Raw genomic sequence first — 15,528 nt, forward strand, 5'->3', positions numbered from 1 at the left:
TGATTCACATAGCAGGCATTCATACATGACATCTGTCCACATATCATCCCAGGTATGTGTTGGACAAACACATAGGGGCTGTGAGCAGCAGAGCAGACATAACTGACATAGTAATACACATTCAGAAATTATGTGTACACCTGTGAAGTATGGTGCAGAGTATATGGCAGGGTGTTGAACAGGTGCACAACAATACTAAGTACATGGGTGCAGTGTTTTCCAGGGGATGGGGCATCACCTACTAATACAGCCCATGCATCACACACATGTATTCTGTTGCTAGGATGGATTGACTATAGCTGCACTGCATGCAGTTGAGTACCATATGTTATGCATGTTGACAGATGGGTAATGGGAGGTCTGTATGTAATATCTTCATGCAACTTCACCTGTAAGTGTGTGTGTGTGTGTGTGTGTGTGTGGGGGGGTTATTTTGTCTGTAAGTGCAATCTGGTTGAGTGGAGGGGGGTTGATGCATGTAGGATGTGCGTGTGTATGTATGTGAATGTTTGTGTGTGTGTGTGTGTGTGTGTGTGTGTGTGTGTGTGTGTGTGTGTGTGTGTGTGTGTGTGTTTCCATGTATGTACATGTGTGATTGTGGGGTTCTTCAAACGTCTCGACTTCACTTTGGAATCGTGCAGTACATAGACATGGACTGACACATGAGACAGCAGGAATACTTGTCTGATATGTAATCTCAGGACAGCTGATAATATAATAAGGTCTGTAGCATGGAACATGCATTGGGAGGGAAACTAGACACCAGGTATACTGTTAAAATTGCAATCAGCAGAACGGTGAAAGGGTTGGGAGGGTGGCCTAATGGTTAAGGTGTTTGCCTTGCAAGTACAAGGTGCAGGGTTTGAGTCTCACAAGAGATAATTGGCTAGGCTTAAAATGGCTCGCAAGGGCAGTTAGCTTAGTATGAACCTATAATACCCACGTATGCAGCACTACAGATGCATTGGGGAATTACTAGAAAACAGCAGTGAGTGTATCCAAATATTACTGTTGCCCACATAATAAGTCAATTGAGTAACAGATCTTATTTCTACTGAGAAATAGTTATGTATGACACTCCCGTGCATAACATTATTGAGTGACTGTAATAGCTCCTAACATATGGGGGCCATGCTCACAATGTCTGGACATACCCAGTGTGAACACGATGTCTGGACATACCCAGGGTGAACAATGGATGACATCAGCGATTCCTTGTAAAACCGACTCCAATAAAGTCAAAGAGGTAATGGAGTAACAGGTCCTGTTTTGTGATCACTTGTCTAGGCAATTAGAAGAATGATACGTTAATGTTTGGTATTAATGAGTGTAAGTTTCCAAGTGTGATGCAGGATGGGGAACTTACGTGAATAAACTTGGGACAGTCTGTAAACTCAGGGACTGGAAAGTATTATGGTGGAATGTCAGGGTGTGTGAGAGTGCATGTGTGTATGTGTGCGTATATGTGTGTGTGTGTGTGTGTGTGTGTGTGTGTGTGTGTGTGTGTGTGTGTGTGTACTGTTAAGCAATGACGTACAGGTCTTAAAGTGCGTTTCTTGTTTTCCCCTCACAGGTGGCGAGGTGGGTCAGGTCCCTTCTGCATGCAATCTGAAGCTGGTGTTCATACAGACACTGAAAATTATGATAGGTGTGTTGAGGCACAGGCGGGGTTGTCAGAGGCTGAAACTGCACCATCGTTTGACATCCCCCTGTTATCCACCCCATCCCTGCACACAGTCACAGTGCCTATAGATACAACATCACCAGTGGCCATAGCAGAAGGACAGTTGGTGGTTGGTGGCAGTGCACAGGATAGTGTGGTATCTATGGCTGCTGTGTCTGGACACAGCAGCCATAGCCGGATGTCCGACAGGGTACCACATAGGCAGATGTACAAGGGTGCTTGTGGGTGGACCGCTGGTCATCGTGCCCCTGGCAGAAGTGCCACATCTGGTACCACCAGAAGCATGTTTCAGGCTGTCATGGAGGTACAGGCACATATGGAACGGTACACCAGACAGTGTCTGAGGCTGCAGAGGGCTGCTTTTTCAGCTGTAAGTGACAACATCTGTGATCTTGCAGTTGCCCTCTGTTATTATACAGAGGTTATGGCTAGATGGTGGGGTGAGATGGTGGGCCTCCTTGACCGAGCATGTTGTGGGAGTGGTGTAGCAACCACGTGGATCTAGGCCAGCAACACCAACATCTGGAGGTCAACGTGGACATGCAAGGACACCAATACACTCCCGTAGTGGCAGTACCAGCCCAGCACAGCATTGCGCTGTCCCCAGCACAGCAGGCCATGTGCACGTGGCCCTGGCCAGTCCCAGGAGGGACCTGGCTCCAGCAGACATATGTCATCATCAGGAGAGTAGCATATTGAGGCTTGTACCTGGATGTGCCCGTGGAACCCCTGGCAGGCACAGTTCTCTTGTCCTTGGCCAGAGAAAGTAAACTGCACACCCTGCCAGGTATGGTCTGCAGCTGTCCAACAAACACCTGTATAGGGCAATCACATGGCAGAAATGTGTGCATGCATACTCACAAACAATACAAACACACCTAGGGTAACCGCATACCTACACACACGACATCATCATGGCCATATCAGTAATTAAAATCCCTCACTCACACACATGGTGTCAAAAGTACGGCCCAGCCTAGGTCTCTGGCAAACCAACAACACATCCTGTGCATATGATGATACCTAATCCACATCCCTGTCATCCATATCATCAATGCAAGGACAGGCTAATATGGTTCTGATGTACACGGTGACTGTACTACAGTGTACCAATGTACTGCTGTGTAATATGTTGTCAGCAGTAATGTTTAATGCTTACATGTCAGGTAGTGTAGCTGTCCAGCCATGATGCATTATAGCTGTTAGTAACACTGAGTGATTGTGGTCTCCATACTGTTATTCATTTGTGTTGCAGGTGTCCATGTGTCAGCAGGAGGATGGTCTGCTGTCATATCTCACAAGGGGTATGTCACTGTGGTGACACCTTGGCTGTGCTGTATCCTGGGTACAGGTGAACACATGTCACAGGTCTGTATAACAATTACTGCTTGTGTCACATGGCCGATAGGTCTGGGGGTGGTATATACAGGTAAGTGCATAGTGGCTGCTGTTAGCATCCCTTCTACAGGGGACAATGGTAGTTGTACTGGGTGGTACACACCACATGTTTGTGTATAACACACACAGAGGCTTAGGTGTTGATGCACTACACAGAGAATACAGTACACATGGATGTATGTACCTGTGCAAGGACCCCATTGTTGTCTATGTAATTCCACTGAGCCAGACTACGCAGAACAACTCATTGTGGAATAAGCAGTCCGCTAGTTTAATGTCATTGATGATGGTACTGGCAGGGTATATGTCACCTTCCCAATGTAGTGCAATCCTCAACATGGTAAACATATGTGTGCTGGTGTGGGTGGCACACCCCTACCCTTTAAAGGGTGAGAGGTGCTGTAGAAACATAGATAGTGTGATAGACAAATACATAATCTGTTAAAATAAACTGTACAGTATTACTGCTAGCTACATGGGGGGATGCACTCAACAGTAACCAAAATGATGTTGGCTGTATCCACAGTAGCCACAACCAGCTATATATACCAACCCCAGTATCACTGCACACCTATACAGTGGGGAAGAGGCCATTTACACAGCTAACAGCAGTAGTGATGGAATGTGACATGTTAGCATATGTCATGCAGTTCATGGACAGATGATCCCCTGGGACATGTATATTCTGCAACCTGAAGTAGATCTCTCCACATACACGCACACTCTTACTTGGCAATACTGGGACTAGACCCCTACCTAGGTATGTAGTGCTACTGATGTGTGTGGCTTTAAATGCACACACCACACAGCTTTTAGGATGAGGTGTGTTCCAGGTTGCATGTTACATGCAGAATATCCCCAGGCATATACAGTATGGTAATGGGAGATGTAATGGTTGTATATGGACAATACATAGTGTGACATGCCGTCATATACACATTGACAAACACATAACAGTCAGGCACACATCCAAGAGACCTGGGATATCAGTGCTAACTACCTTGTCAATGTGCCCAATGTGTTTCAGGTATGTTGCACACAGCACATGCATAACTGGGCTGGATGGTGTTATCATTTACCTGTATGGTTGATGGTGACAGTGGTCATCATACAGTAGTACATGGGACATGTACCAGTGGTACCATGGTGGAATGACAGTATACCCAGCACCCACATCCCACTGTGGATATTGTACACACTGGAACCCATGATGACACTCTGACATACCCATCATCACACATTGACCAGAACTGCAATACAACCCCTTGTCCATCCCAAGAGTGCTACTACAGGGATATGCATCTAATGCACATGCCACAGGCATAATACGGTGATGCATTGTTATGCCTCTCCTATGGGCAGCAACATCACTATCCCTAATACTGTGTGGCAATACATATTGTAATAGGATTATGTGGCCTTGGAATGCTGTACCCTACATATATACACACATGCACACAAACACACACTTGCCAGAACTCAGTGGGTATCCCATGCCAATCAACCCATTTGTACAACAGTACTGCAAGGCCCACGTAGCCCTTAGGGAGAGGAGTGTAACAAGGTACATGTAATGTCCAGTACAGTATCAGCCACATCTAACTATGCCAATGGGTAGTGCGGTGGGTGTGAAGGGCCTCAGGGTATTCCCAACTACAGGTCTACTAACACACAGACATTGATATTCTCAGTAATGCACACGTACACATTTGTCAGTACTGGGGTGCATCTGTGCAGGTGTTCATAGGTGTGTACCTGGCTATTGTCCATGGAGAGATGGGAAATGTAGGGGATGTCTGTACGGTGGTTTCATGCCACCTGCCATGTGCCAGTAGGCCATCTCTCTACAGACACTACTGTGGTGATCCACAGGGTGAGAGCGACATGCATCAGCCAATCCTTTGGGTGCCTCTTGCAGAGGGCCGGTGATGTGCTCCAGTTGACATGTATGCAACATGTATTACATACCATGGTTAGTGTCTGTCTTGGAGACCTGTACCCAAGCATGTTCTGTTGACTGTGGTAGTGTAGTTGAGATATCTGTGGCATGTGGTGGGTACAGGGTGTTGAGTTCTATCTGTGCCATTTATAACACAGCTAGGCAGACATGTCAGATTCAGTCAAGCACAGACTGCCTGTACATATCCAAGATGGATACCTGACATCTGCACATCTGTACAGGGTCTGACAGACATCAGCTCGACAACTAGCTATGCAGTAGGATGAATGTGTTGACAGACAAACGTCTCACTGATAGGTATGCCATTACAACATGATGGCAGCCCTCACTGACGTGCTATACAGACAGTAGTCTACAGTTATTTTCCACATGTCAGATCATTATCTAGTAGGAAATATATAATGTGACACAGCTCACACACCAGAAACACAACAGTGAAAACTCAGAGTCCATCTATGCATGCAGGGGTGTTTGTTTCCAGTACTACAATTAGCAGAATTAGCAGTCTACTCTTGCTTGGGAAAGCACTGCCAACAGTAGTAACGTAATGATACACTACATGCCAGTGTGACTGCATATAACCTGGGATACATATATGTATGTATATATATATATATATATATATTTATATATATATATATATATATATATATGTATATATATATATATATATATATATATATATATATATCGATATATGTATGTATATATATATATATAAATATATATATATATATATATATATATATATATATATATATACATACTCAACACATTCACATGGATAAGAGTGTTGTACAAGCCATATCTACTCAAGTGTCCCAGACAGGAAACTCACACCCCTTGCTACTGTAATGACAGCACATAGACGCATGTTATGGACCTGGCATTATACAGACTTATTACAGATGTCATTACCCTGCTATGTTATCAGACTGGGATGTGAGCACTGGTTACCAGGGCTGAGCCATGCTTAGCAGGTGTCAGCATTTCTGCAATATAACAGCTACGCACATTTGTACACTTGTAAGTGAAGCCTACATGGTGTAAGCACCAGTATGTTTAACCATATCTTAGCACCGCTTAGCTTCGCAAATGCACTTAAAGCTGCTCAAAACTGTCTTAACCACTCTGTATCCAACAGCCCCTGTTCTGCCCATCAAAAAATAAACAGCCCTTGCAGGTCTTGAACCCAGGACCCTGTACACTATAGTCACAACAGTTCACTTATTGAATAGTATTGAACAACTGCTGCAACTTCTACAATTGTGTAGTACTTGTTAGTGATATTACTGCTGCATCACATATGTTGTTATATCTAAATATACAGATATCAGATATATATGGCATGATACATTTGGGAAGGTATACATAACAGCAATGTTTACACATGACAAGGAAATGGATATATACATATACATATGTAGATATATGTCTACATGTACATACACATATATATTCGTATATATGTATTTATACACATCTGTATAGTGCATCATATATATGGCCATATATAGAGATCTCCCTGCATATGTGTGTATATATATATATATATATATATATATATATATCTGTATATGTGTAGACATATATATATATATATATATATATATATATATATGTATGTATATAATATATATGTACACACATATATATATATATATATATATATATCTGTTTATGTATGTAGATATGCATATGTGTATATATCTATATAGATATATGAATATGAATATATATATATATAAACATATACATATGTATATGTATATATAGATATATATACATATACATATATGTATATGTATACATATATATATATAAATATACACACATATATATATACATATATGTATAGGTATATATATATATATATATATATATATATATATATATATATATATATATATACATACACACACACACACATACATATGTATATGTATGTATATATATATATGTTTACCATATGTCCAGAACATGGAGTGGAGTCATACATCAGCACCAATAGTCTCAACCTGTTAGTGCAAGGGGATGTCATGTATGCATTGCAGGTATATATGTAGAGTGTTGCTACTGTAGCACGGGTTGTCTTAACAGACACGTTGTGTGTGGGAGGTCACATCTGCTATTGACATGTACGCCATCAGTTACTGACAGACATCCTAAGGTCATCATAGTTCAGTACCACTAATATCACAGTAATGATCCTGTGGACTACAGCAGAGATATGACCAATATATGTAGACAGTCTGGCACACTCTGGTCATTCCAGAGGTATACACAGATCCCCTTAGTGCAAGACATGTGGACCAGGCCTGACAATGTGGATGTTAACAGCCATGTACATGAGTATAGCACATAAATAGTGGACTAGATATGCCCACACAGTTTATGCATTCACACACTCCTGTCTGTCCTGACACATAATAACTGGTGGTACAGAGGTCACATGGCTACATACTACCCATTAGTTAGTGACATACATCTGTACATCATCCCACTGCTTTGTCAGAAATACATGACAGTTATGGTGGCCCGGCAGCAGTACATCTAGCAAATATCTGGACATATCACACTGGGTAATTACACTAAGCTGCTAGGCATATAACAAAACAATGTGCATACTACAGGCAGACCACCACAACACTGGCCTACGTTTCTTATGGGGGAATACACATGTACATGCAAATATAGCAGGCTCTACAGGCATGTCACAGCACAGAGTAACAGACACCTGTGTGAAAGTGCATACCCACAACCAATGTGAACACAGCCACAGCCACATATGGTAAGCAAGCTTAATATTACACTAAATGGAATGTCTGTTCAACACCATCCTCATATGTGCCACTCACACACTAACCCTACATATCCTGGCCCATGACACAGTGTGATCCAATGCCTGTCTGTGGTATGGGAACATGTGTGTGTTTGGCCCTACAAACATGTGAGCCAATAGGGTACCATACACTGGATCAGCATGTAACATCAGATAGAATAGGACCAAGAACAATGACATCTACCGGAGTCTGTGCACAGGCCAAGGTACGTATTCGCAATACACATACCGTCGACAATCACCATAAGTACACAGACCTCACTACTGTACACACAACCACAGAATGACCAAGTTATGTCCTCAAATATAACCCCTACTATACATAACATGTCTAGCAGTCTGATATCTGACTGGCTTGTTATCAGGTATGACGTCAATAAATAATGGTGTACAGAACATATGCACCACTTACTGCATGACATATGTACAAAGGTTGACAGACTTGTGGCTGGAGTCACAAACACTGGGCCAATATTGGCATGTCACTGTGATAACCTCATACATTTACTGTTGTAACAGGGTTTGTTGTGACATATGTTCTATGAGGGATATGAAGTCACTAACTCTCATGGCTGTCACCATGTACTGACTGCAATCCTCATTCTATGCTTTTGCAGTTCTAAGATAGGTGATCTGTGAGTAGCACAAGAAACATAAGACTCCAAACAATGGCCAGTCTGCAGATAACTCTACAGGTGGGAGTTTCCTCATACACATAACACTGTCATGACAGGTATTAAATCATGTAGACCAGCCATATCCCCACAAACCCTGATAAACTAACATTACTCCAAATGCAGTAGAGCAACACTTACATTCTGTAGTAATTTCTGGAACATCCCCCTCCTGTTTGTTGGCTTGTCTCCACAGTGTATGTTGTTAGAGGTATATCCCACTACCATCAGTGATGCTGTTTGCCAAACACAGACATGAAGTCCTGCTCATAGTGAATGAAAAGGGCCAACACCCACATGATGTTCCTAGTTATAGGAGTGTGTTTCCATGCAATTGGCTATGGGAATGTTACCACAACTGTTCCACATGCAATCAGCTAATGGGAGACTGCAATTCATGCAGAGGCCATCAGCTGATCATGAGTATCACTTACAAAACACAAGCTGCTGCCTAAGCAAAGCAGGTGTACTTCTCCACATCCACCAGAGAGGGAGAGAGAGAGACAGACAGAGACAAAGTAAGACAGGGAGGGGGTGGGAGAGTAAAACCTAAGCATGTTTGTGTCACACACTTACCAGTACGGAGTTTCAAACCCCTGCCTATGTATTGCTATCACACGTCTATGCAGTTATTGCAGGTGCCTCAGAGCTTACATGTTGGGGAGCTGTCCAAAGGTATATTCGATGGTGAGTGACATCAGCAACAGTTATAAAGGAGGGATGCGGTAGGTGTAGTACACATGCCTATCAACATGAACAGGTGTCAAGGTCGACACAGCCACACTCTCTCAGGGACTCACACACATTATCACAGTTGGCAGGGTCAGGATTAGACTTCCTAACTAGCTAGTTTGCCACAATAAAGTAATACACAGGTATCACATGCGCCACAGGGGTTATCAGGATGCTATATGGGTAAAGGGTATATTAAGGTGTCTGACATCAGAAGGCATGCTTCAGTAGGCCAATGGGAGCTGCAGTGACTGTGAATGGCATCCAAATCATTATACTCCCCACACACAAACACACACACACACACACACACACACACACACACACACACACACACACACACACACACGCACACACAGGTTTGTCAGTACTGACATGCATGGATGCATTGCTTCCCAGGTGTGTAGTGGTTGACTGTGCCAGCAGGCTGTACAAGGCTAGGTAAAGGGTATATCTTGGCATCAGGCCACATGACAATGGTCTGCAGTGTGGCTCAGGGGTGTAGTGTCTGGATTGGCCCACACAGGTGGGCATTGTATTTCACCATCCAGTCATTTGGGTCACTATTGTGGGTGGCCAGTGCTGTGCAATGCTTTCCATGTATGTGTTCTATATTCCATGACATGGATGGTGTTGGGGATGTACACACGTTCCCACATGCATGTTCTGTAACATGTGGAAGTGTACCTGGGCTATCTGGGGCATGTTGTGTAGACAGATTGTTATCATCAGATGTGCCATTCCTGACCTCATGTGGTGAGAACTGGCAATGGATACCAAGTTAATCCTGCACCTACATTGACAGCATGATACAGGTATTCCCTGGTGTCAGTGGTATCTGTCCATACAGGGCATGTGTATAAGTCATGGTATGTCCTTTGTGGGTTACATTTGCTGGCTCTACAGTTGCTGCAGGCATCTAGTGGGGAACATAGTGAAGGAGCACTGTAGGTGATGATTTGCTTATTGTAGGGAAGGGACAGGGTGCCATGTCCTCTGTAGTCCACTGCAATCACACCATGGTTACTATCTGTGGGCAATATGCAGGGAACTACCAACATAGTGGTTGCTCCCTAGCCAAGTGTGTTTGTGTATGAGACATGGGTGGAGATTGTTCTCTGGGTAAGACAAGGGTTGCCTATATTGTTCGCCAAGCCATGATGTCACATGTAGGGGAATGGATTGTCTACCCCAGCCTCTCTGCTGTTTGACATCTGTTATCCTTGTAAGGTGGACATTGTGACATATAATAGGCCCACCATATAAGACATTTGCAAAACCCGCTGCACAATGAGTCCTGTTGTTACACAGTCTCAGCTACCTCCACACAGGATACTTATGACAAACACACACACACACACAAACACACCAAGTTTCACAGTTGCATGTCTGGGATTAGAACTCCTACCTAACTAGTACATCACATAACAGCATTGCGCAGTTATAGCACGCGTCACGGATATTGCTGGGTTACTCCTTCCCCAAAGGTGTATTTCAAAGTGAATGACATCAGCAGGCTTGCCAAAGTAGGGCAATGGACGTTGTAGTGACTGTGAATGTCCTCAGAAGCACTGATCCCTACACAAACACACACACACAAACACACAAACCTTTACACCTGCCATGTCTGGGATTAGAACTCATATCTAACTAGTACATCACACTACAGCATTACGCAGTTACAGCATGCACCACAGAGCTTACTGGACTAGCCCCTCCCCAAAGGTGTAGGGTGGGCAATGGAAAGTGTAGTTCATAGGTTGGTACTAGGCTATCAGCCCTAGGGCCTATACATGCCTAGACGTGACACTTCCCTGACTATGTCTTCCCACAATATTTACTTCCCTGGATCCCTCTCTAGCAGGGCAGCTGACATGATCCATGGGGTCAAATTCCTATCTGCCATCCAATTGTCCAGGTTTCTTTTGAAGAGAGCCAAAGAGGCACTCTGCTCGACATGTATTTGCAGTCTATTCCAGAGACTGGGGAGTCTCTGGGTCAGGAACACATCCCTCCAGCATGTATTGTTCATTGTGATGACAAGATTTGGATCTCTGGAGTATGTGGCTGCGAGGGTTGGAATTCTTTAAGTGTAGCATGTCCAACAGCTGTGGGTTTGACATGGCATGCTATGTTAACCAGAGATCGCCATTGAGAGCACAATATGTGATAGAGTATAGCTGGATGATTTTCAGATGGTCAGCATAGAGCATCTGGTTTAGGCCTGTGATTCTTTTAGTGAGGTATGTCTGCAGCCTTTCTAGTTGTTGCAGATGTCTTGTGAGGTACATATGTAACGGGCCATTGTAGTCTGTACTGGGTCTACTGAGAGATGACTACAGTGGGACAATGGCCTCCATTTTTCCTGGATGTAAAGCCCTTCGTGGTGAGGTGTGCCACATAGATGGATTTCCTGACTGTTGTGGCAATGTGGTTATCAAAGGTGAGACCACTGTCCACATGCGCCCCTAAGTCTCTTATCACACTTTAGGTGTTTAGTGTAATGCCACATATGTGGTACTTCACAGGTACATGTCCCTTCCCAAAGGGAATAACTATAAATTTCTTGGCACTGATCTTAAGGCCATAGTTCAGGCAGCAAGGATGTCTTTCTGTAAGACCCTTCTGTAGAATATTCACATCATGTGGGGATTCAATATTGGTTCCCAGTGTGCAGTCATCTGCGACCTTTGTTTACCAGAGTCCCTTACTGTTGGACTGTACTTCAGAGCAGTAGATGCCAAACAAGGGCGGTGCCAGGACTGAACCCTAAAGTACTCCAACTGTCACTTGTCTGGGGCTTGGGTCGGTGTCACCCACATTTACAGTGTGGGTTCTGTCAGTACAGCAGTTGGCAGCCCATCAGGTGACATAGGGATTAATGGCCAGCTTGATACATTTATCTATGATTCCAGACAGGGGGATGGTGTCAAAGGCCTTGGTGAGGTCTGGATAGGCTGTTTGAACCACCTTACCCTCATCCACAGCTCTGGAGGCAGATTCACAGTTGTCAATCAGGTTGAAGTGACATGATCGGCCCTTCACAAACCCAACCTGGTTGGGGGTCCAGTGTTTGTAGGCTGCAAATGCCTTTGTTTTAATTTCCATGATAATACATTAAATGGCCTTGCAGATCAGGCACATCATACTGCTGGGGCTGTAGTTCCCAGGATCCAAGGTGGATCCCCCCTTGTGGACTGGGATAACTGTAGCTGTGTGCCACACAGTGGGCACAAAGCCTGAGGTGTGGCTATGATTAGACATGGCACGTAGGTGAGGTGCCAGTTCATTTTGTAGCTCATGTAGTATACAGCCCGGGATGCTGACTGGTCCCATAGCTGCTGTTGTCTTAGCTCTGGAGAGTGTGGGTTTTACCTATGTGGCCATTATTACTGGAATCTGGCAATCTTTCCATGTTGAGATGAGCCCTTTCGGGGGTAGGAGCAGGGTGCAGTTGGCACTGAATGGCAATATCCTTGGGAGCAGTATATTTAATAGCATCCTGTAGTAGCTCAGAGCAGATCTGAGCATTGCCATTTAGATTTCTGACATAGCTATGGAATAGCTTGCAGTTGTATTTGGCATCTTTGGCTATATTATGTTCATAACTAGCTTTGGTGGATGTTATGAGGGATCTTAGCTTCTTACTGTGGCTGGTAAGGGAGTATTTTGCATCCTGGAAATTCCCCCATTTCTGCAACAGTTTCCTCCTTTTGTTGTACAGTATGTTTATGGCAGGGGGCCACCACATTGGCTTCTTTTCTTGGTAGGGAGCTTCTTGGTTCTATAGTGGATGGCACGATTCATGCATGATTGGATGTGCTTGCACTGTGCCTTCATGTAGGATTCATCAGTCATCCTTTCAGTTCCCATCTGCATGGGTGTCATGATGTTAGTCATGTCTGACATGTATAGCATGACGTTGACTTTGGAGATGTGTATTACGTAGGTTTCCTTACTAGGGTGTGGGGGAGGGATGTTGATGTTAAGGGTGATTAGCTCATGGGCAGACCTGACCACCAATGGTGTGACCATACGTGTGGAGCATTGATTTCCCATGTTGGTAATGACAAGGTCTAGGATATTTGACCCCTGGTGGGAATATGGGTTACTTGATCCAGGGCATTGGGAATTGTGACTTCCAAAAATTGTTGGGCACACGTGTTGGTACACAAGTATTTTTCCCAGTTAATGGCAGGGTAGTGTAAGTCACCCTGTATTAGGGTGTTTGGTTGTATCATAATATTTCCCAGTATGTTTCAAAAGCTGTAGTGGGAATCATGGGGCATGGTGGGGTTCTGTAGCAAGCTATACAATTTGGATTGCAGTCTGACCTAGTGTTAGTTGCACCGGGGGTATTTTAGACACATTCTTTTGGGCAAGTAGCCTGGTGGTGTGTATATCTTTGGTGAATTTGGACACTCCTCCATCTTTATTATTTTGGTCCTGGTTTGGTGGCCAACAGCTGTGGTGACAGCTGTACCTGGTATTGCAGGGGTGCTCTCTGGAGCCTTGGATCAGGTCTCTGTTACTGCAGAGATATCGATGTTCTCCATTTTTAGGTGTGCCTAGTGACTGTGAATGACCACAAAAACATTGATCCCTACACATAGACAGAGTTTCACAGTTGCCATGTCTAGGAAGAGAACTCCTACCTAACTAGTATATCACACTACAGCATTATGCAGTTATAGCATGTGCCACAGAGCTTACTGGGCTACTCCTTCCCCAAAGGTGTATTTCAAAGTGAATGACATCAGCAGCCCTGCTAAAGTAGGGCATTTGACATTGTAAGCAAAAAAGAGAAAACACGCTAGAGGCAAAATAATCCTTCTAAGTGCTTTGACATTGTAGTGAGTGTGAATGGCCTCAAAAGCATTGCTCCATAGACAGACAGACACATGCACACACACACACACACACACACACACACACACACACACACACACACACAGTTGCCATGTCTGGGATTAGAACTACCTAATTAGGAGACATGCGTGAATGGGCTTGCCAAAGTAGGGCAATGGCAGTTGTAGTGACTGTGAATGGCCTCAAAAGCATTGATCCCTACACAGATAAACACACACACAAACACACACAGTTCTACAGTTGCCATGTCTGGGAATAGAACTCCTACCTAACTAGTACATCACACTACAGAATTATACAGTTATAGGACACGCCACAGTGATTACTCGGCTACTCCTTCCCCAAAGGTGTATTTCAAAGTGAATGACATTAGCAGCTGCCAAAGTAGGGCATTTGAAATTGTAGTGAGTTTGAATGGCATCAAAAGCATTGATCTCTACACAGACACACACACACACACACACACACACACACACACAGTTGCCATGTCTGGGATTAGAACTCCTACCTAACTTGTACATCACACTACAGCATTACGCAGTTATAGGATGCGCCATGGAGATTACTGGGCTACTCCTTCCCCAAAGGTGTATTTCAAAGTGAATGACATCAGCAGCCCTGCTAAAGTAGGGCATTTGACATTGTAAGCAAAAAAGAGAAAACACCACGCTGGAGGCAAAATAATCCTTGTAAGTGCTTTGACATTGTAGTGAGTGTGAATGGCCTCAAAAGCACTGATCCATAGACAGACAGACAAATGCACACACACACACACACACACACACACACACACACACACACACACACACACACACACACACAGTTGCCATGTCTGAGATTAGAACTACCTAATTAGGAGACATGCATGAATGGGTGTACCTTTGTTGAAGGTTGTGCGTCAGAGCTGGCAACTTGGCACGTAAAAATCTACTGCCAGTCATTAGCGGACCGGTGTTCTGCTGTGGCGACCCCTAACCGGGAAAAGCTGAAAGACACAACAACAACAACAACAACCTAATTAGGACATCATACTATAGCATTACGCAGTTACAGGACACGCCATGAAGCTTATAGAGCTACTCCTTCCCCAAAGGTGTATTTCAAGGTGAAGAAATCAGCAGGCTTTCCATAGTAGGGCAATGGGGAGTGCAGTGTGTGTGCATGGGCCATAACCCATTCATCTAGAAGCAGACACACAACACTCAGGCACACACAGGTTTATATTCCACAGGTACGTGTATACAACTGCTAAATGACTACTGACTTGTACAGTCATGTTACACAGGTAGCACAAGAACCACAGACACTATAGTACTGAGGGATACCAGAGGCAAATGTCTACAGTGATTGATATTTGCGCATCATGTGG

The 15,528-nt window shown here is 44.0% G+C and overlaps 1 long non-coding RNA gene across 1 annotated transcript in view; it reads right to left on the minus strand.

Moving 5' to 3' along the window:
* The window catches only part of LOC122792984, an 84,438-nt gene that overhangs the window by 50,286 nt on the left and 18,624 nt on the right, over positions 1-15,528 (minus strand). The window lies entirely within an intron of this gene.

Source organism: Protopterus annectens, chromosome 2.part0 (genome assembly GCF_019279795.1).
Source record: "Protopterus annectens isolate FY-2018-M chromosome 2.part0, PAN1.0, whole genome shotgun sequence".
NCBI lineage: Eukaryota > Metazoa > Chordata > Ceratodontiformes > Protopteridae > Protopterus > Protopterus annectens.